Here is a 22432-nt window from a genome sequence, read left to right as displayed (position 1 = left end):
CTACAACAACAAGTTCCCCACCTCAACTTCTTAACGAACACACAAATTCTACTGTCTTAACTACACATTACTTAAGAAGAAGCTTATTCCCCAGGGAGACAAACCCAAGCAGAAAGGAGAGACCCAGAACAACGCATTTTACTTTCCTGAGGCACCCTGTGAGCCAGTGGTGGGCCTGGTCCTCTCCATCCCCCCTGGGACAGCATCGTGCGTCCTCCCAAGAGGAGGGCTGAGAAGCGACTGCCTTAACCACTCCCACACTGGTTCCTACTTCCCTGGAGATGATGTCATAATGTGGTATGGAATACAAACTTACTGGCTAGAAGAGGTCAGCTGTCAGCTCAGCCCAGCTCGAGTCAGCTGACAGCTTCGGCCTAGTCCAGACTTCAGAGCCCAAATCTAGGCCCACCTAGGTGAACCCATAACAATAAGGCACAGTTATTCATCAAAGATACCCCAAATACAAGACCTTGAGAATCTAATATCAACAGAGTATATAAAATAAGAGAAGTTTGGGTACAGAACCATATGACATTCTCGGGGGTTATTCTATGAATCTTCACGTATAGACTATTGTAAAACTCGAGGGCACCATCAATAAGGTTGAGTGCCTGTGGACCAGAATCAGGGGGAAGGCCAACAAGGCTGACATCCTCGTGGGTGTCTGTTACAGACCACCCAACCAGGATAACGAAGGGGATGAATTATTCTACAGGCAGCTGGCAGATGTCTCAAAATCACCAGCCCTTGTTCTTGTGGGTGACTTTAACCTGCCAGATATCTGCTGGGAGCTCAACACAGCAGAGAAGAGGCAGTCTAGGAGATTCCTGGAGTGTATAGAGGACAATTTCCTGCTTCAGCTGGTAAATAAACCTACCAGGGGTGGGGCCCCGCTAGACTGGCTCTTTGCAAACAGAGAGGGGCTGGTGGGAGATGTAGTGGTCGGAGGCTGTCTGGGGCACAGTGACCATGAAATAATAGAATTTTCAATACTCAGGGATGCAAGGAGGGCCATCAATAAGACCTCTACACTGGACTTCCGGAGGGCAGATTTTGGCCTATTCAGAAGACTGGTCCAGAGCATACCCTGAGAAACAACCCTTAAAAACAAGGGGTACAGGAGAGATGGACGTACTTCAAGAAGGAAGTCTTGAGTGCACAGGAACAGGCTATACCAGTGTGCCGAAAGGCAAGCTGGCGGGGAAGATGACCAGCTTGGTTGAATAGGGAAATTCTGAAGGAAATCAAGGAAAAGAAGAGATCTTACTGACTGTGGAATAAAGGGCTGGCTACTCATGAAGAGTTTAGGAATATAGTTAGGGTATGTAGAAAGAAAATTAGAGAGGCAAAAGCACAATTTGAAATCAATTTGGCTACTTCTGTGAGGGATAACAAAAAGTGCTTCTATAAATACATTACTAACAAAAGGAGGGGCAAGGAAAACCTCCATTCTCTTTTGGACTTGGAGGGAAATATAGTTAATAAAGATGAGGAAAAGGCTGTGTCCTGGGTTGAGCTGGCAAAATGCCAACTGTCCAGGACAGAGTGAAAAGGGTTCCTCCTCCCCCCAATCAGCCAAGGGGAAAAGAAGAGGGAGAGAGGAAAAAAAAAACTTCCAAAGCCAGGTCTATGCTGAAACTAACTACATGTATTTATACAGAAAGGAGAAAATTAAGAAGAAACTACAATATAACACACACTTACACAAGTTATGTATAACAAGAAATAACTTCCCACTTCCCAGTAAACACAAATTCTACCATTTTAACTACAAATCATTCTAGAGAAGTTGGTTCTTCAGAGACAGACTTAAGCAGAGAGAAAAGCTAAGAACAAACATTTTACTTCCCTCAGATAACATGATGGTGAGCCGGTGCTCTGGGCTTGGGCCTCCCCATCCCTCCTGAGACAGCAGAGTGTCTTGCTGGCACCACAGCTGTGAAGCAACTGAACTAAGCCACACCCACACACCAGCTCTTACCCCTTTTGAGATGATGCAATATGGTATGGAATACAATATTATTGGCCAGAAGAAGTCACCTGTTAGCTAGCTCAGTCCAGCTCAAGTCAGCTGACAATTCCCAGGCCTAGCTGAACTTTTAAAACCTAAATTTAGGACCATCTGGCCAAACCCATAACAGGCTGAGGTACTTAACACCTACTTTGCCTCAGTTTTTACCAACAAGACAGGTGGCCCTCAGGACAACTGGGTTCCTGAGCTGGTAGACAGAGACAGGGAGCCCAATAGCCCTTCTGTGTTCCAGGAGGAATTAGTGACTTACTGAGCTGCCTGGATCCTCACAAGTCTATGGGGCCAGATGGGATCCACCCCAGGGTGACAAGGGAGCTGGTGAAAGCCAAGCCACTCTCCATCATCTACCAACAGTCCTGACACTCTGTGGAGGTCCCAGATGATTTGAAGTTGGCCAACATCATGCCAGTCCACAAAAAGGGCTGCAAGGAGGACCTGGGCGACCACAGGCCTGTCAGTCTTGACCTTGGTGCCTGGCAAGGTTACAGAGCAGATCATCCTGAGTGCAATCATACAGCACAGCACCTACAGGATGGACAAGGGCTCAGACTCAGCCAGAACAGGTTAAGGAGGATGTGCTGGTTTAAAAGTAAACCGGCAGGAGAAATGAACCCAACTCAAAAAGAGATTATAAGTCAGAGTTACAATTTAATAAAAATATTACAATAAATGCAATGATACAAAGTGGAATTCGTTTTAACCCACAAAAACCAGAAGTATAACCCAGCACCCTGGGGCACAAACAGAATGGTGTTTGTTAGCCCCTGTGCTGAGCACCAAGTGGTCCCCCTGAGTCCAAAGTAAAAGGAAGTGAAAAACCTGTTGGTGCAGATGGTGGTTGCAGTCCTGTTGAGGTTCTGGTCCTCCTCTGGATCTGACAAGCAGTACCAGAAGTCTCCAAACCCCAAGATTATATACCCTCTGGTTCTGGTGGGAATGCCCAGTACCTCCTGCAGGGCAGGGAGTTCCACAATGGGTGATCTAACTCTGTGAGTCATGTGGGATTTTTGGAATTGTTTATGGCCCATTAGCAGACATGACCCCTCAGGCTGGGTGTGAAGGTAATAATGACTCCCCAGAGGGGATTTATCACATCTCCTATCTCATAGGCTTCTTTAACACCCAGCTTGCAGCCTGAGGGGTCAGGTGTACCCTGGGCAGCTGCTGCAAATGGTCCATTGTTAACAGTTCATGAGGAATGAGGTAGAGGGTGTAGAATACACAGCTTTGGTCACACCCATTGTCTTAGTTTGAGGGAAAACCCAAAATGTTTTCCAAAAAACAGAGGAGAGGATTCCTCCACAATAATCATGTCACTCCTTATTAAATTTAAGAAAAAGGAACTTTAATTAGAAAATGGATATAAGAAGGATAACTGTTCTTAACTACTATATATATACATATATATGTAGATAAAGATATAACTGTAAACAGACCAGAGCAAACTACTCCCCCAGCACCAAAAGTAAATCTCCTTTTATGATCAGGTTGATGCCTTCAGATCTCGTACCCTGTGAACAGAGACACTCTGGAGACAAGTTAATGGACAAAGATACAAAGGGTTTTATTATTGGAAGCTTCCAAGTTTCAAACCCAGAGGGGTCTGACCCCGAGATCAGGAAGTTCACAGGTTTTATACTCTTTCTTAACATCCAATCAGTACTCTTATTTCTCTTGAATACCCACCCAAAACACCTGTCAATCTCTCCCCTTCTTCATGGGGGGGCAGTCGGGCCTTCTTCTGTTGTTTGTCTCCTGTTATCTTGCAGATGGCTTCTCAAAAACATCATGGCCTTGGTTGAGCCTGAAAGTAGCTCCTAAACTTCTGAGAAAGGCACTTAATATGCACGCTTAAAATCAGAGTAACTCAGCAAAGCCTATATGATTCTAAAAGCTTCTAAAATTACATTAAATTCTTAGGCATCAAGGTAACTCACCTGGTGGGTGAGGGTAAGGCTGTGGATGTGGTCTATCTAGACTTCAGCAAGGCCTTTGACACTGTCTCTCATAATATACTCCTGGAAAAGCTGGTAGCCCATGGCTTGGACAAGTGTATCCTCTGCTGGGTTAGGAGCTGGCTGGAGGGCTGGGCCCAGAGAGTGCTGGTGAATGGTGCTGCATCCAGCACTGGTGGACTGTCACTAGTGGTGTCCACTAGGGGTAAGTGTTGGGCCCAGTTTTGTTTAATATCTTTATTGATGATTTAGATGAGGGGATTGAGTCCATCATTAGCAAATTTGCAGATGACACAAAGTTGGGAGCAAGTGTCAACCTGCTGAAAGGCAGGAGGGCTCTGCAGATGGACCTGGATAGGCTGGAGAGATGGGCTGATTCCAGTGGGATGAAGTTCAACAAGGTCAAGTGCCGGGTCCTGCACTTTGGCCACAACAGCCCCATGCAGTGCTACAGGCTGGGCAAAATGTGTCTGGAGAGCAGCCAGGCAGAAAAGGGACCTGGAGGTACTAATTGACAGGAGGCTGAACATGAGCCAGCAGTGTACCCAGATGGCTAAGAAGGCCAATGGAATCCTGGCCTGTATCAAGAATAGCATGGCCAGCAGGACCAGGGAAGTGATCCTTCCCCTGTACTCTGCGTTGGTGAGGCCACACCTTGAGTATTGTGTTCAGTTCTGTGCCCCTCAGTTCAGGAAAGATATTGAGGTGCTGAAGTGGGTCCAGAGAAGAGCAATGAGGCTGGTGAAGGGACTTGAGCACAAATCCTATGAGGAGAGGCTGAGGGAGCTGGGTTGTTTAGTCTGGAGGAGGCTCAGAGGTGACCTCATCACTCTCTACAACTACCTGAAAGGAGGTTGTAGCCAGGTGGAGATTGGTCTCTTCTCCTTGGCAATCAGCAGTAGAACAAGAGGGCACAGGCTTAAGCTCTGCCAAGGGAGGTTTAGGTTGGATATTAGAAAGAAATTCTTTCCAGAGAGAGTAATACGCATTTGAATGGCCTGTCCAGAGAGGCCTGGCCACACTATTCTTGATACCGGCCAGGATCCCATTGGCCTTCTTGGCCACCTGGGCATACTGCTGGCTCTTGTTTATCCTCCTGTCAATCCAAACCCTCAGCTCCCTTTTCACCTGGCCTTTAGCGCTGCATGGGGTTGTTGTGGCCAAAGTGCAGGACCCAGCACTTGGCCTTGTTAAACCTCATCCCACTGGAATCAGCCCATCTCTCTAGCCTATCAAGGTCCCTCTGCAGAGCCCTCCTGCCTTCCAGTAGGTCGCCACACTCTCCCAACTTGGTGTCATCTGAAAACTTGCTAATGATGGACTCAATCCTCTCATCTAAATCATCAATAAAGATGTTAAAGAAAGCTGGGGGACACCACTGGTGACTGGCTGCCAGCTGGACACAGCCCCATTCACCAGCACTCTCTGGGCCCAGCCATCCAGCCAGCTCTTAACCCAGTAGAGAGTGCTCCTGTCCAAGCCACAGGGTACCAGCTTTTCAGGCAGTGTGCTGTGGGAGACAGTGTCAAGGGCTTTGCTGAAGTCCAGATAGACCACATCCACAGCCTTCCCCTCATCCACCAGGTGGGTCACCTGATCGTAAAAAGAGATCAGGTTGGTCAGTCAGGACCTGCCCTTCCTAAATGCGTGCTGACTGTGTCTGAGCCCTTGCCCATCCTGAAGGTGCTGTGTGATTGCACTCAGGATGATCTGCTTCGTAACCTTGCCAGGCACCAAGGTCAGGCTGACAGGCCTGTAGTTACTCGAGTCCTCCTTGCAGCCCTTTTTGTGGACTGGTGTGACATATGCCAACTTCCAGTCATCTGGGACCTCCCCAGAGAGCCAGGACTGTTGGAAGATGATGGAGAGTGGCTTGGCAAGCTCTTCCACCAGCTCCCTCATCACCCTGGGGTGGATCCCATCTGGTCCCATAGACTTGTGAGGATCCAGGTGTTTTAGTATATCACTAACTGTATCCTCCTGGAATTTAGGGGGGTTATTCAGCCTCCTGTCATTGTCTATCAGCTCCAAAGGCCAGTTGTCCTGAGGGCCACCTGTCTTGTTGGTGAAAACCGAGGCAAAGTAGGTGTTAAGTACCTCAGCCTTCTCCTCCTCCTGATTAACTATGCTCCCCCTCAAGTCCAGCAAAGAATGGAGGTTTTCCTTGCCCCTCCTTTTGTTACTAAAGCATTTATAGACATGCTTTCTGTTATCCCTCACAGAAGTAACCAAATTGATTTCAAATTGCGCTTTCTCTCTCTAATTTTCTTCCTATAAGACCTATGTCCCTAAACTCTTTATGAGTAACCAGCCCTTTCTTCAACAGTCAGAAAGCTCTCCTTTTTTCCATGATTTCCTTCAGAATCTCCCTGTTCAACCAAGCTGGTTGTCTTCCCCACCGGCTTGCCTTTCGGCACACTGGGACAGCCTGTTCCTGTGCACTCAAGACTTCCTTCTTGAAGTACGTCCATCCCTCCTGTACCCCTTGTTTTCAAGGGTTGTTTCTCAGGGTACGCTCTGGACCAGTCTTCTGAATAGGCTGAAATCTGCCCTCCGGAAGTCCAGCGTGGAAGTTTTAATGATGGCCCTCCTTGCATCCCTGAGTATTGAAAACTCTATTATTTCATGGTCACTGTGCCCCAGACAGCCTCCAACTAGAACATCTACCACCAGCCCCTCTCTGTTTGTAAACAGCAGATCTAGCAGGGCCCCAGCCCTGGTAGGTTTATTTACCAGCTGAAGCATGAAATTATCCTCTATACACTCCAGGAATCTCCTAGACTGCCTCTTCTCTGCTGTGTTGAGCTCCCAGCAGATATCTGGCAGGTTAAAGTCACCCACAGGAACAAGGGCTGGAGATTTTGAGACATCTGCCAGCTGCCTGTAGAATAATTCATCCCCTTCGTCATCCTGATTGGGCAGTCTGTAACAGACACCCACGAGGATGTCAGCCTTGTTGGCCTTCCCCCCGATTCTGGTCCACAGGCACTCAACTTTATTGTAATGACCTCAAGTTCTACAGAGTCAAGAGACTCTAACATATAGAGCCACCTCTCCTACCCTGCCTGTCCTTTATTAAGAGCTTGTTAGCCCCCCATAGCAGCACTCCAGTCATGCGAGTCATCCCACCATGTTTCTGTGACAGCAACTATGTCATAGTTTTCCTGCTGCACTACGGCTTCCAGTTCCTCTAGTTTGTTGCCCATACTACGTGCATTAGTGTACATGCACTTCAGCTGGGCCATTGATTTTACTCTCAACTCAGGCTCTACACCCCTAGGCTTATCTCTGGATAGCCTGGTTTCAATCCCTTCCCCCTTCAAACCTAGTTTAAAGCCCTCCTAACCAGCCCTGCCAACTTATGGGCTACAGTTCTTTCGCCCTTCCTAGACAGATGAAGCCTATCTGGTTTGAGGAGACTAGGCAACATGGACTTTGCCCCATGACCAAAAAAATGAAAATTTTGACGGTAGCACCAGTCCCTAAGCCACCTATTGGTAAGCTGGGCTTTCCTATGCCTCTCCCCATTTATCTCCTCATTCATCCCGGCTAGCACAGGAACTGAGGCAATTACTACCTGTGCTTCTGTCCCATGAAGTGATCGGGCTAGCGCCTTAAAATCTTTTTTAATTACCCTGGTACTTCTTTCATTGATGTCATCACTTCTAGCCTGGACAACTAACAGTGTATAATAGTCTGAGAGTTGAATCAGCTTAGGAAATCTCTTAGTAATATCCCTCACCCTGGCCCCAGGAAGGCAGCAAACCTCCCAGTGGGATGGGTCTGGCTGACATTTAGTTCCCCTCAAAAGGGAGTCACCGATGACAACTACCCTTCTCTTTTTCCTTGTACCTGTAGTTGTAATCCATCTGGCAGATGTGAGGTAACTAGAAGACCTTGTAGACAGATCTTCCTCCTGACTGTTCTCCATCAGACTTTCTCAGTCCAGGGCCATATACCTGTTTTTTAAGGGCACCCTAGTAGGTGAAAGGGGTCGAGAGGTTTTTTTTTTTTTACCTCTATGACCAGGTACCTGTTTCCATTCCTCCCCATCCATTTGGTATGTTCTATCTGCCTGATGGCAGGAAGGGCAGGGCTTCACCACCTCCTTCTGGGCTTCCTTAGGGGGTCAAAAGGGTGTGACTCCACCAGTCAATTTCCCTTTCACTCTCCCTTATGCTTCTGAGCCTTTCCACCTCTTCCTTTAGCTCTGCCACCAGGCACAGCAAATTGTTCACCTGCTCACATCGCATGCAGGTGCCTCTCACACTGTCCTCCAGTAGCAGTTCCAGACTCAAACAGTCTGTGCAGCCAGAGGCCTGAGTGGCTGCATCCTTTTTAGAGGTACACACCCCTACTGGTAACAGCAGCAATGACTTTCATTTTTTTGGAAACCATGACTGCCTTGAGTTGTGAGGATAGAAAAAAAAAAGAAAAAAAAGAAAAAGAAAACCTGTGCTAGTTTAAAGGTAAACTGGCAGGAGAAATGAACCCAACACAAAAGAGATTATAAGTCAGAGTTACAATTTAATAACAATATTGTAGTAAATGCAATAGCACAAAGAGAAAATCGGTTTTAACCCACAAAACCCCCAAAGTATGACCCAGCACCCTGGGGCACAAACACAAAGGGGTTTGTTAGCCTCTGTGCTAAACCCCAGGTTGTTCCCCCAAGTCCAAACTAAAAGGAAGTGAAAAACCTGTTGGTGCAGCTGATGGTTGCAGTCTAGTGAAGAGCGGTGGTCTCCTCCTGTTGAGGTTCTGGTCCTCTTCTGGATCCAATGTGTGGTTCCCTAAGGTCTTCAAACTCCAAGATTATGTACCCTCAGGTCCAGGTGGGAACACCCAGTACCTCCCCCAGGGCAGGGAGTTACACAATGGGTGATCTGACTCTGTGAGTCATGGGGTATTTTGGAATGTTGATGGGCCATTAGGAGACATGCCTACTCAGGCTGGGTGTGGAGGTGCTAACGACTTCCTGGAGGGGAGTTATCACAGCTCTTATCTCACAGATGTCTTCCACACCCAGCTCACAGCTTGAGGAGTCGGGTGTGCCCTGGGCAGCTGCTGCAAATGGTCCATTGTTAACAGTTCTTGGGAAATGAATAGAGGGTATAGAATACATAGCTTTGGTCACCCCTACACAGTGATAAACTGATCCCACCTGCTGAACTAGGAACAACCCCCACACACACCTCACCTAGGAGAGTTGGGAGCTGGCTTGTGCCCTGCCTGGTCGCCCTGCCTGTGCGAACTGCCGTGCAAACTGCTGTGCAAACTGCAAAATATGGCTGTGTGAGCAACAACAATTGCAGTAGGGTGGCTGCCACTCAGAAGTGAAAGCAGTGGCAGCGGGAAGCTGGCAGCTGTGCCGGCGGTTGGGCGGCTGGAAGAGGCAGTGGCTGTGCCAGCGGTCGAAAAACATTTTTGACTGCTGATATAAGCAAGGGTTTTAGTGAGGCAGGCGCCTCTCTCAAAAGCTGCATTTTGATACTTCTTGTTACTGCTACCCTGTGTGGCCTCACACCCTTAAGGGGAAGGAAGCATCCAAGATTTGGAAATGCTCATGGTTGAAAGGAACAACAAAAGTCAGAGGGTCCACAAGCAATCAGAAAGTTTTATTAGTAAATTACACACTTGGCATGGAAATTGGTATGTTAGTCCCTGACCTACTATATAAGTACACGGTAGCAGGTTTGGATAAAGAGGTAGCGGGAAGGGGAAGGAAGAGAGAGAAGAAGAGATGAATTAAAGAGGATGAGAGAGAAAAAGAAATCACCAGTCCTGGTTCCAGTGTTGATCCAGCTGATAGGATGTCCAGGCTCCTGGGGGCACCATCTGGGCTTGAAGGGGTACCTTTTTATGGATAGGTTTCCCTGACCCAAAGACAGGTTTCTCTCGTTCTATGCAAATTAGTTTTCACGTGCAATCTGTTCTTTCAGGGCTTTCTGGAACTGGGTCGGAGGCTTTGGGGGTCTTTTGTGGTCTAGATCCCCCCCATGCCGACTTCTTGGCCTCATTCCTGCACTTGCACTGTACTGTGTTGTGCTTATCTCCAGGAAATACAACAAGGATGTTTGTCCCAGAAAAGTGTTGCCCTACCTCTGTATGGCCCCTTCTCCAGCCACATCTTGTTCTTTCCCATAGCGTGTTATTACCAACAATTCCTGGTTGGCTCCACAGTCATCCAGCTATTGGTGCTTGAGACATACACATTAGCCCCTTATCTTCTGGGATTCTACACCCTGTTTTGATTGAATCCTGTAATCAACACACAAGCCATTGCTGTTATCAGAATGCTCCCAGTCACAGGAATGTAAGGCGATGAGTAGCATAGCACTACAGCAGCAGTGAAAGTGAAAAATGGCCACTAACGAGCACTAGATTCTAATGTAGTCAGGTAATCAAGCCCACAGCAAGCACAGGAGCCTGCTCATGACTAGCTAAACTGCAATAACAGCTATAAATTCAATCTAGAACATCCCAATCAAATCTGTCATTATCTTAAACCCCTTATGCCAAAAAGGGACTGTTGTGGTGGAGCTAGTTATAATTTTAACATGCTATTGAATGTCACTCCTATTAATATTTCATCAAATAAAATTAGCTTGAAGGGCTAATAATCTGCCTTATTGAGACAATTAAAGAAAAAAGACTTGCCAATATTATTATTGCTCTATTTCTATAATACCCCTCTGTCTACCTTATTTGGTTTTAGTTTGGTGTTCTTTTAGGCTGCTTTGTAGTTATTGATCATGTGAAGAGTACACACCTGTGGACATCACTTTTTTTAATAATAGTGGGAGAAATGACATTATGGTAAAATGCAGCATCATTCTGCATGCTGACTTGCCTGCCATAAGTTGTCTGGGAATTTATTTAGGAACTGAAAGCAAGTGTTAGTGTTCATAGACTAATCCTCTGTTTCCATAAACAAATTGTTTGTGTTATCTTGTCCCTAGATGATGTAGGCAGTTAAATGCCTCCCTGACATCCGATCCCGTCAGGTCTCGGAAGCTAAGCAGGGTCAGCCCCGGATTAGTACTTGGATGGGAGACCTCCTGGGAAATGGCGGGTGCTGTAGGTTCTAGTCCTGAGGACTTCACTGTCACTGTCCAAGCTCGCTCGGCCATGGCAGATGAACCTCAGGACATAAACGGTGGGGCCAGTTCTGCGCACGCTGAGCCTCACCTAAAATCCACTGCGCAGGCTGAAAGGGCACACCCACGTGGGGACAGCCCTTCCCAAATCTTCATTCGCGAAGCCGAGCCCACACAGATGATGTATTATGTTGGTTTTTTCTTGTTTTAGCTGTACTTCATTAAAAGGGCACATTTTATCTCTGATGCACTAGTTTTCTTCTTGAGCACACATTCATTTAATACCATATCTGTCACTGTTTTCCTGTAATCCTCAGCATTTTACTTTTACGGTGACTGATATGGTTTCATCAATTGGCAATAAAAAGAAAAACTTGTGGGGGTGACAGTGTGTTTGTGGATCTGCTGATGTCTGAGGTAAGTGATGAAGGCATTGATCTTGGGGAGTTCAGAGTGTATCTTTGAGAGAAAAGCAGTTTGGAGTGCACCCTTAAGGAAGAAGGAGCCACTTGTAGAATGTGGGATACCTTGTAGCCAGTAGAATGTTTCCATGTATGCTTAGCTAAAATGACTAGCCAATAGTGTGATGACATGTATACAAGAGTAGATAAAAGGTGAAGCTGTAACTAAAAATAAAGCTCTTTGTTCAAGCCTTCTGATCAAGCCTCCTGTGTCTGCTGTGCCTGAACCTCTTCTTGACCACCATAACTCAACCCCCTTACCCCAACAAAAACTAACAATTTTTATTGTGTTTTTTATTTAGTTAGCCTTTTCCTTGAGAGCTCACATAATGTAGCATATGGCTTCTTGAAAGTGGGTCTATAATTTTAACAGTGATGGCAGCTCCAAAAGAAGAGATGGAAAACCAGTGCTCAATAATTCTTAAAGGGCTCCTGCTGTCAAGGTAGCTGTCAGTTGAATTTGCTCTGCTACTTACAGAAACACAGAATATGCCGAATTGGAAGGGACACACAAGGATCATAGAGTCCAACTCCAGCACCATCCCCAAGAGTCACACCATGTGTCTGAGAGCATCATCTCAACGCTTCTTGAGCTCTATAAGGCTTGGTGCTGTGACCACTTCCCTGGGGAGCCTGTTCCAGCGCCCAACCACCCTTTGGGTGAAGAACTTTTTCTAAGATCCAACCTAAACCTGCCCTGACACAACTTCAGGCCATTCCCTCGAGTCCTGTCACTGGTCACCACAGAGAAGAGATCAGTGCCTTCCCCTCCTCTTCCTCTCATGAGGAAGTTGTAGACTGCGAGGAGGTCTCCTCTCAGTCTTCTCCAGGCTGAATAGACCAAGTGACCTCAGCTGCTCCTCATACAGCTTCCCCTCAAGGATCTTCACCATCTTTGTTGCCCTCCTTTTTTACACTCTTAATAGCTTGATGTCCTTCTTATATTGCAGTGACCAAAACTGCACACAATATTCAATGTGAGGCCACACCAGTGCAGAGCAGAGCAGGACAGTCACCTCCCTCAAACAGTTGGCAATGCTTTGCCTGATGCCCCTCAGGACACAGTTGGCCCTCCTGGCTGCCAGGGCACTGCTGACTCATATTCAACTTGCTGTCAACCAGGACCCCCAAGTCCCTTTCTGTGGCACTGCTTTCCAGCATCTCATTCTCCAGTCTGTATGTACATCCAGGGTTGCCCCATTCCAGGTGCAGAATCCGGCACTTGCCCTTGTTGAACTTCATCTGGTTGGTGATTGCCCAGTCCTCTAATTTGTTGAGGTCTCTCTGCAGGGCCTCCCTGCCTTCAAGGGGGTCAACAGCTCCTCCCAGTTTTGTGTCACCTGTACACTTGCTTAGTATCCCTTCCAGTCCTGCGTCCAAGTCATTTATGAAGATGTTGAAGAGCACAGGGCCTAAGATGGAGCCCCGTGAAACCCTCCTAGTGACAGGTCACCAGTCTGATGTCACCCATTCACTATTACCCTCAGTGCTCGATTCGTGAGCCAGTTGCTCACCCACTGCATGATGTGTTTATCCAGCTGTGGGCTGGACAGTGGTCCAGAAGGATCCTGGGAGATACAGTATTGAAAGCTTTACTGAAATCCCAAAAAGATTACATCAGCTGGCTTCTCTTGATCAACTAGGTGGGTTACCTTGTCATAACAGAAAATCAGTGAAGCTGCACTGGCAGTGACCAATGACTGCATTGTCCTTCAGGTGTTTTTCAATACCTCCCAGAATAATCTCCTCCATAATTTTTACAGGCACTTTACAAGCCTTTACTTTCCAGGGTCCTCCTTCTTGCCCTTCTTGAAAATCGGGACAACGTTCACCAGCTCCCAGTCAAGTGGTATCTCTCTGGATTCCCAAGACCACTCAAAAATCATCAAGAGAGGTTTTGCGATGACATCAACAACTCTTTGAGGATTCTGGGTTGAATCCCATCAGCCTCATAGATTTGTAGGGATCCAGCTAGAGCAGCAGATCCTGCACAAGTTCAGGGTCGATAGGGAGTTGATAATTCTTTCAGTCATGATTCTCCAGCTCAGGGCACTGAGATCCCCTTGGTCTGTCATCCATGTTGAAGACAGAGGCAAAGAAAGTGTTAAACACGTCTGCCTTGCCTCTGTCACTGTTTGTGAGGTGACCATCCTCATCCTGTAATGGGCCGATGATATTTCTATACTGCCTATTGCCATTAATGGATTTGAAAAAAGTCTTTATTGTCCCCCACATTTCTGGCAGCTTCAGCTCCAGTTGAACTTTGGGCTTTTACCATTTTAGCCTCCTACATAACTGGGAAAACATCACATTGGTAGCAGTTTAACTGTTCATCTGGCTCTACTAGCCTGAGTTAACTACTGACTGACTTAATTCATTTGATCATGCCTCAGATGGGCAGTCATGGAGAAGACAGCTGTTTCTAGCCAATATCCAGGCAAAGATAGAACAGCACAGAAGTGAAAAGCTGAGGCTTAAAAGAGTACTGAACTAAAACCAGTTATGTGTTTAAAAAAAAAAAAGCTGATGTTTCTTGCTGCAGGCAAATGCAAACTTCCAGATTTTTTTTAATAGTTATTAGACTTTCAGTTATTTTTACTAAGAAAATGAGGATATAAATTAAGTTTTGAAATACATGGCATTTCTTCCAAGCTGTAGGTTCAAACCTCTGGTCTATATAGCCTTCAAAACTGATGTAAATTGGTCTTCCTGAATAAGGCACTGATACGAGATCTGAGAATGGACAATGAAGATAATTTTGCTATCTAATGTTGTTGTGCAGCAATATGCTGCAAATTTTTCCGATTACAGCAGCCTCCAAGTCACTCATTGACCTGATGGATCTGCCTATTCTTATCAATATTATTCCTTGTTACTGGAAGGATCGTGGAAATTACTACCTGTGCTTCTGATCCCTGTACCAATTGTCCCAGGGCTCTGAAGTATTTTTTGCTTTCCCTCAGACTTCTCTTTGCTATTTTGTCACTACCAGTTTAAACAACCAATAACAGATAGTAATCAGAGTGCCTTATTAGGCTAAAGAGTTTTCCAGTAACGTCCCTTACTCAAGCCCCTGGGAGACATAGTCATGCTGCAAGACTTCTGAATGTTAGGTTTAAGGTTTGTTCCTACATATCCAGTTTATCTTCTAATGATAGAATTGTGGGAGAAATTAGAGTAGAAGAAATGATGTGCCATCTGGTTTTCTACCTCCCCAAAGGTAATGAGGATAATGTGGAATTCTTGCATCTTAACCATGGTATTTCTTGGCCTTGTTTCTTGCAGTTGGTAAACATGAGTTAACTGGGCATAAAGTTGCAGTGAAGATCCTAAATCGACAGAAGATTCGCAGCCTTGATGTTGTAGGGAAAATCCGCAGGGAGATCCAGAACCTCAAACTCTTCAGACATCCTCATATAATTAAGCTGTAAGTTTTGCTTACTATAATCAAATCTATTTAAACACTAATCCCTTGCTCTCACTGATCTGAAACATGTTTAAAAGGCAGTGCTATTAACAGTATATTTTTAGGAAAGTAACCAGTTTTCAACTATGTAACCATTTTTGGTGTACTTTGTAATGCCTTTTCACAAAACTGATTTTTCTGCAGGGCAGAGGGCTTCCATTAGATCTTAGAAATTCTTTGGGCAGGTATTAGAAGGTAGCAGCATGATGGATGCTTATAGTAACATCCATTTCAGCTTTTTAGCTGCTGCTTCCATTTTCTTTTTTCTGGTTATTTTTGATCTTTGTTTCTGCTTAGAAACTGAGTTCAGAACAAGATTGTAAAGGATAGTTCTATAGTAAATTTATTGTGTTTTCTTTACTCAAAATATTTTTAGCGATGTGTTGATTGGTGCCCTGTTTCTCCTATGCAGATGGTGCTCTGCAAGGTTTTTCTGAAAGATGTGCAGTCTGTTAAATGTGATCTCATGTTTCAGAGTTCTTCAATATAGCTGTGTCCTAGTTCAGCAGGAGGGACCAGCTAACCCTGTGTGGGGGTGATCAAAGCTGTGTATTCTACCCCCCTCTATTCATTCCCCAAGGTCAATGGGCCATTAGCAGCAGCTGCCCAGGGAGCCATTATCACCTTCACACCCAGCCTGAGGGGGGCGGAGCTGCTAATGGGCCATCAACAGCTCAACACCCCCTGGCTCCCAGAGTTAATCACCCACTGTGTGAGTCCCTGCCCAGGGGGAGGGACTGAGTGCTCCCTGAGGGTACATAAGTGGTGGGTAAGAAAACCTCGGGAACCTCTTGTCGGATCCAGAGCAGCAGCAGGACCTTGACGGGAGGAGATCCCCGCTCTCGCCCAGACCACAGCCGTCGCCTGCACCAACAGGTTTTTCTTTTCCTTTTGCCCTGGACTTGGGGGAACCACAGGGGTCTCAGCACAAGGGCAAACAAACCCCCTTGGGTTTGTGCCCCAGGACACTGGGTTATACTGCTGGGGTTTTGTGAGTTGAAAGCAATTTCCCTTGTGTGTCAGTGTTGTTATTGTAATATTATTATTAAATTTTAGGTCTGACTTATAATCTCTCTCGTGGTGAGTTCATTTCCCCTGCTGGTTCACCTTTAAACCAGCACATCCTTTGGCGCCCAACGTGGGGCCACGAGAGAGAAGTCAGAATTACAATTTCATTTTGTGTATTTGGATACAGAAACTCCCTGACTACCAGGTTGCTTGATGTATTCATGTGGATGGTGTATCTGGGCCTGTTCATATTTCGACACATGGGGAACTATTTGTCTATTTTGATGCTCTCTTTAATACCAGGGAGAAGGATCAAAATTGCTTTATTAATATACTATGTTTATGTTGTCATAACATCAGAAGCAGTGAATTTCATTGTGAATGTATATTCAGTCTGGTCTGCCTGTCCTGGTTTGGGTTGTTATCTCTGCAGTGTCATTAAAAATAGCACCCAGACTGTGGGGAAAACAGGCGGAGATGGTTACCTCCACCTTTTCACCTCTGCTACAACAATCATTGAAAATATTGAGCTTCCTTTTGATGTTAGGGACAGCATAATCCTACTGTTAGTGCTGTTAGTGTTGCTTTGTCTCCTCTGTACTGTATACACTATGTTTAGGGTCAGAACTGGGCTTTCTAAGGAGACTTGCTGGAGGCCTGCCCTGGGAGCGGATGATGTTGAGTGGCACGGGAAGTGGGAAGATATGGGCCAGTATTTGGAGACCTTCTCTCCTCAAATGATCTGGAAATTCACCCCAGAACAACTGCAGGACCCTGCCAAAATGCTAAGCTATGTGAAAGGAAGATGCTCTGGTAGTCCCAGAGATGTGCAGCTCACAGCAACCTGCTGGGCCCTGGCCACTGCCTACCGCACACTGCTTGGTGTGGTACAGCATCATCAGGAGGAGGAGAAAAGGAGCAAATCCACAGGCACCATGTCCACCCAAACCACGGCTGAGCCAGAGAGGAAGACAGATACATCAACCAGCAGCATGTCCACCCAGACCATGACTGAGCTAGAGAGGAAGAGACACATCAACCAGCACCATGCCCACACAAACCACAGCTGAGCCAGAGAGAAAGGGAAACAAATCAACCAGCACCATGTCCACACAAACCATGGAGGAGCCAGAAGGACAACAGAAACCGATAGCAGTTGCCCCTGTCCAGAAAAGAAAATCAAAGACCAAATCAGTTCATATAGCGCATGACGAGGAAGAGTCAGGACCTTCACCTCAAGCAGAAGAAATGGAGCCAGAAATAATCACCCGGTCCCTATCCCTGGGAGAGTTGCGTGAGCTCCGGAGAGAGTTCACACAACAGGCAAATGAGTCCATCTTGACCTGGCTACTTCGAATCTGGGATGCTGCAGCCAGTGATACAATTCTAGATGGGAGTGAGGCAAGGCAGCTGGGATCCCTTTCTCGAGATGTTGTCATTGATCAGGGCATTGGAAAGAGACAGGAAACTCTCAGCCTCTGGCGGCGACTGTTGTCAAGCGTGAGGGAGAGGTATCTTTGTAAGGACGACCTCCACGTACAGCAAGGACAGTGGAACACGATGGAACAAGGTATCCGGTGCTTAAAGGAATTAGCCGTACTGGAGATAATCTTTTCAGAAGATGAGAGATTCCCTAAAAGTCCAGATGGTGTCCAGTGCACATCCCAGATGTGGTTAAAATTTGCACGACTTGGGCCAGAAATGTATTCTCGCTACCTTGCAACATTGCAGTGGAGAGAGGGAGAAGACAAGGTGGGTGCACTGGTCAGCAAACTCAGGATTTATGAAGACACTGTCACTGCTCCATTACGAGCCCACGTCTCAGCTGTGGAAACAAAACTGGCTGAACTGGAAGAGAAGATTAAGGAAGGACTCTTCCATATCTCTCCAGAACAAACGAGAGTCTCCGCCATCAGAAGCAGGCGTCTTCCAGCTAAGGAGAAAGGGTACACTCCACGCGGCAATCTGTGGTTTTACCTCCATGAGCATGGAGAAGATATGAGGAAGTGGGATGGGAAACCCACCTCTTCCTTAGCAGCTCGGGTACGTGAATTGCAAAGAGGCACAACTAGCACAGGGAATTCTTCAAGATTGAAGGCTGCTCCGGTCTCTCGTGGGCAAGGCTCCAGACAGTATAGGAATGATGATGTTATGCCCGATCCTCTTGAAGGAACTTCCCGGTCATATTCACAGGGAGAGCGCAGTGAATACCATGACCAGAACTAGGGGGGCCCTGCCTCTAGCCAGGTAGAGGAGAGGGACAATCGGGTTTATTGGACTGTGTGGATTCGATGGCCTGGCTCATCAGACCCACAGAAATACAAAGCTTTAGTGGACACTGGTGCACAATACACGTTGATGCCATCAGGATACGTTGGGGCAGAATCCATCTCTATTTCTGGGGTGACAGGGGGATCCCAACAGCTGACTGTACTGGAAGCTGAAGTCAGCTTAACTGGGAAGGAATGGCATAGACACCCCATTGTGACTGGTCCAGAAGCCCCGTGTATCCTTGGCATAGACTACCTGAGGAATGGGTATTTCAAAGACCCAAAGGGACTGCATTGGGACTTTGGCATAGCTGCTGTGGAGACAGAGGAAATCAGACAGCTGAGCACCTTGCCTGGCCTCTCAGAGGAGCCTTCTGCTGTGGGACTGCTGAAAGTTGAAGAACAATTGGTACCGCTGGCCACAGCCACAGTGCACCGTCGGCAATACTGCACTGACCGAGACTCTGTGACCCCCATACACAAGATGATTCGTGAGCTGGAGAGCCAAGGGGTGGTCAGCAAGACTCACTCACCCTTTAATAGCCCCATATGGCCAGTACGAAAGTCCAGTGGAGAGTGGAGGCTGACGGTGGATTACCGTGGTCTCAATGAGGTCACACCCCCCCTGAGTGCCGCTGTGCTGGACATGCTGGAGCTTCAGTATGAGCTGGAGTCCAAGGCAGCCAAGTGGTATGCCACCATCGACATTGCCAATGCCTTTTTCTCCATTCCGTTGGCAGCAGAGTGCAGGCCGCAGTTCGCTTTCACCTGGAAGGGGGTGCAGTACACCTGGAATCGACTGCCCCAGGGGTGGAAACACAGTCCCACCATTTGCCATGGACTGATCCAGACTGCACTGGAAAAGGGTGAGGCTCCAGAACATCTACAATACATCGATGACATCATTGTATGGGGGAACACAGCAGGGGAAGTTTTTGAGAAAGGAAAGAAGATAATCCAGATTCTCCTAAGAGCTGGTTTTGCCATTAAACAAAGTAAGGTCAAGGGACCTGCTCAGGAAATTCAGTTCCTGGGAGTGAAGTGGCAAGACGGGCGTCGTCAGATTCCAACAGAGGTGATCAACAAAATAGCAGCTATGTCCCCACCGACCAGCAAGAAGGAAACTCAGGCTTTCCTACGTGCCGTGGGCTTTTGGAGGATGCATATCCCTGAGTACAGTCAGATTGTAAGCCCTCTCTACCTTGTGACACGGAAGAAAAATGATTTCCAGTGGGGCCCTGAACAACAACAAGCCTTTGAGCAGATTAAACAGGAGATTACCCATGCAGTAGCCCTTGGGCCAGTCAGGACAGGACAGGATGTGAAGAATGTGCTCTACACTGCAGCCGGGGAGAATGGCCCATCCTGGAGCCTCTGGCAGGAAGTACCTGGGGAGACTCGAGGACGACCGCTGGGATTCTGGAGTCGGGGATACAAAGGATCTGAGGCCAGCTACACCCCAACTGAGAAAGAGATCCTGGCAGCTTATGAAGGAGTTCGAGCCGCCTCAGAAGTGATTGGCACTGAGGCACAGCTCCTCCTGGCACCCCGACTACCAGTGTTGGGCTGGATGTTCAAAGGAAAAGCTCCTTCTACCCATCACGCCACTGATGCCACATGGAGTAAGTGGATCGCTCTGATCACGCAGCGAACACGGATAGGGAATCCTAATCGCCCTGGGATTTTGTAAATCATCACCAACTGGCCGGAAGGCGAGAGTTTCGGATTGTCCTCTGAAGAAGAAGAGGAGCAGGTGACACGAGCTGAGGAGGCCCCACCATATAACCAGCAACCAGAAGAGGAGAAGCGATATGCTCTCTTCACAGATGGCTCTTGCCGCATTGTAGGGACAAGCCGGAAATGGAAAGCAGCTGTATGGAGTCCTACACGTCGAGTTGCAGAAGCGACTGAAGGACAAGGTGGATCAAGTCAGGTTGCAGAGCTGAAAGCTGTTCAGCTGGCTTTGGATATCGCTGAACGAGAGAAGTGGCCAAGACTCTACCTTTACACTGACTCGTGGATGGTGGCCAATGCTCTGTGGGGATGGCTGGAGCGTTGGAGAAAGGCCGGCTGGCAGCGGAAAGGAAAACCCATCTGGGCAGCTGAGATGTGGCAGGACATCGCTGCCCGGGTAGAGAAGCTGAGTGTGAAGGTCCGTCACGTAGATGCTCATGTACCCAAGAGCCGGGCTAATGAGGAGCATCGTAACAACGAGCAGGTGGATCGAGCTGCCAGGATTGAAGTCTCTCAGGTAGATCTGGATTGGCAGCATAAAGGTGAATTGTTTCTAGCCCGATGGGCCCATGATGCCCCTGGTCATCAGGGCAGAGATGCGACATACAGATGGGCTCGTGACCGAGGGGTGGATCTAACCATGGACAGTGTCTCACAGGTTATCCATGACTGTGACACATGTGCTGCCATCAAGCAGGCCAAGCGGGTGAAGCCTCTATGGTATGGTGGACGGTGGTCGAAATACAGGTATGGGGAAGCCTGGCAAGTTGACAACATCACACTTCCCCAAACACGTCAAGGCAAGCGCTACGTGCTGACCATGGTAGAGGCAACCACTGGATGGCTGGAGACATACCCCGTATCTCACGCCACTGCCCGGAATACCATCCTGGGCCTTGAGAAACAAGTCCTGTGGAGACACGGCAGCCCAGAGAGAATAGAGTCTGACAACGGCACCCACTTCAAGAACAGCCTCATAGACACCTGGGCCAGAGAGCACGGCATTGAGTGGGTGTATCATATCCCCTACCATGCTCCAGCTGTCGGGAAAGTTGAGCGATGTAATGGACTGCTGAAAACAACCTTGAAGGCGTTGGGTGGGGGAACTTTCAAACACTGGGAGCTGCATTTGGCAAAGGCCACCTGGTTGGTCAACACCCGGGGCTCCATCAATCGAGCTGGCCCTGCCCAATCAGAACTCTTGAATACTGTAGATGGAGATAAAGTCCCTGTGGTCCATATGAGAGGTATGTTAGGAAAGACTGTTTGGGTTAGTCCCACCTCAAATAAAGGCAAACCCATCCGAGGGATTGTCTTTGCTCAAGGACCTGGTTGCACTTGGTGGGTAATGCAAAAAGATGGAGAAACACGTTGTGTACCACAAGGGGACCTAATTTTGAGCGAGAAGAGTTTGTAATGTTTCATTGTATATATGTGTATATATATGTATGTATAGGTAAAAAGGGGATTAATTTGGGAATGACTAGATGGAGTAGAATAAGGGGTGGATAATGTCCTAGTTCAGCAGGAGGGACCAGCTAACCCTGTGTGGGGGTGATCAAAGCTGTGTATTCCACCCCCCTCTATTCATTTTCCAAGGTCAATGGGCCATTAGCAGCAGCTGCCCAGGGAGCCATTATCACCTTCACACCCAGCCTGAGGGGGGCGGAGCTGCTAATGGGCCATCAACAGCTCAACACCCCCTGGCTCCCAGAGTTAATCACCCATTGTGTGAGTCCCCGCCCAGGGGGAGGGACTGAGTGCTCCCTGAGGGTACATAAGTGGTGGGTAAAAAGACCTCGGGAACCTCTTGTCGGATCCAGAGCAGCAGCAGGACCTTGACGGGAGGAGATCCCCGCTCTCGCCCAGACCACAGCCGTCGCCTGCACCAACAGGTTTTTCATTTCTTTTTGCTCTGGACTTGGGGGAACCACAGGGGTCTCAGCACAAGGGCAAACAAACCCCCTTGGGTTTGTGCCCCAGGACACTGGGTTATACTGCTGGGGTTTTGTGAGTTGAAAGCAATTTCCCTTGTGTGTCAGTGTTGTTATTGTAATATTATTATTAAATTTTAGGTCTGACTTATAATCTCTCTCGTGGTGAGTTCATTTCCCCTGCTGGTTCACCTTTAAACCAGCACAAGCTGTTTGCCACTTAACTAAATAAATATGATATTTACAGTGTGCCTATTTACATCTATTTGATCAGTAGCTCATCAGCAGGGTTTGGAGTACAATTAAATATGTCCCAGAGTAGACACCTTGTATCTGGTCTGAGGAAAGAAATTATAAATGCTATTGATTTTTTTGCTTTTCCTATAAAGTCAACCTGCACATCTAGCAGGGCACATCTAGAATCTGGATGACTTTCACTGTTAATTGTGGTGTTGGAGATTAGGTTTTCTTT

At 47.3% G+C, this 22432-nt stretch overlaps 1 pseudogene; it reads left to right on the top strand.

Moving 5' to 3' along the window:
• Nucleotides 1-22432, top strand: part of LOC139683008 (5'-AMP-activated protein kinase catalytic subunit alpha-1-like) — a 55035-nt pseudogene that overhangs the window by 13855 nt on the left and 18748 nt on the right.

Source organism: Pithys albifrons, chromosome 26 (assembly GCF_047495875.1).
Source record: "Pithys albifrons albifrons isolate INPA30051 chromosome 26, PitAlb_v1, whole genome shotgun sequence".
Taxonomy (NCBI): domain Eukaryota; kingdom Metazoa; phylum Chordata; class Aves; order Passeriformes; family Thamnophilidae; genus Pithys; species Pithys albifrons.
Note: the sequence above shows the minus strand (reverse complement) of the source record. Positions and strands in the feature narration are given on the sequence as shown.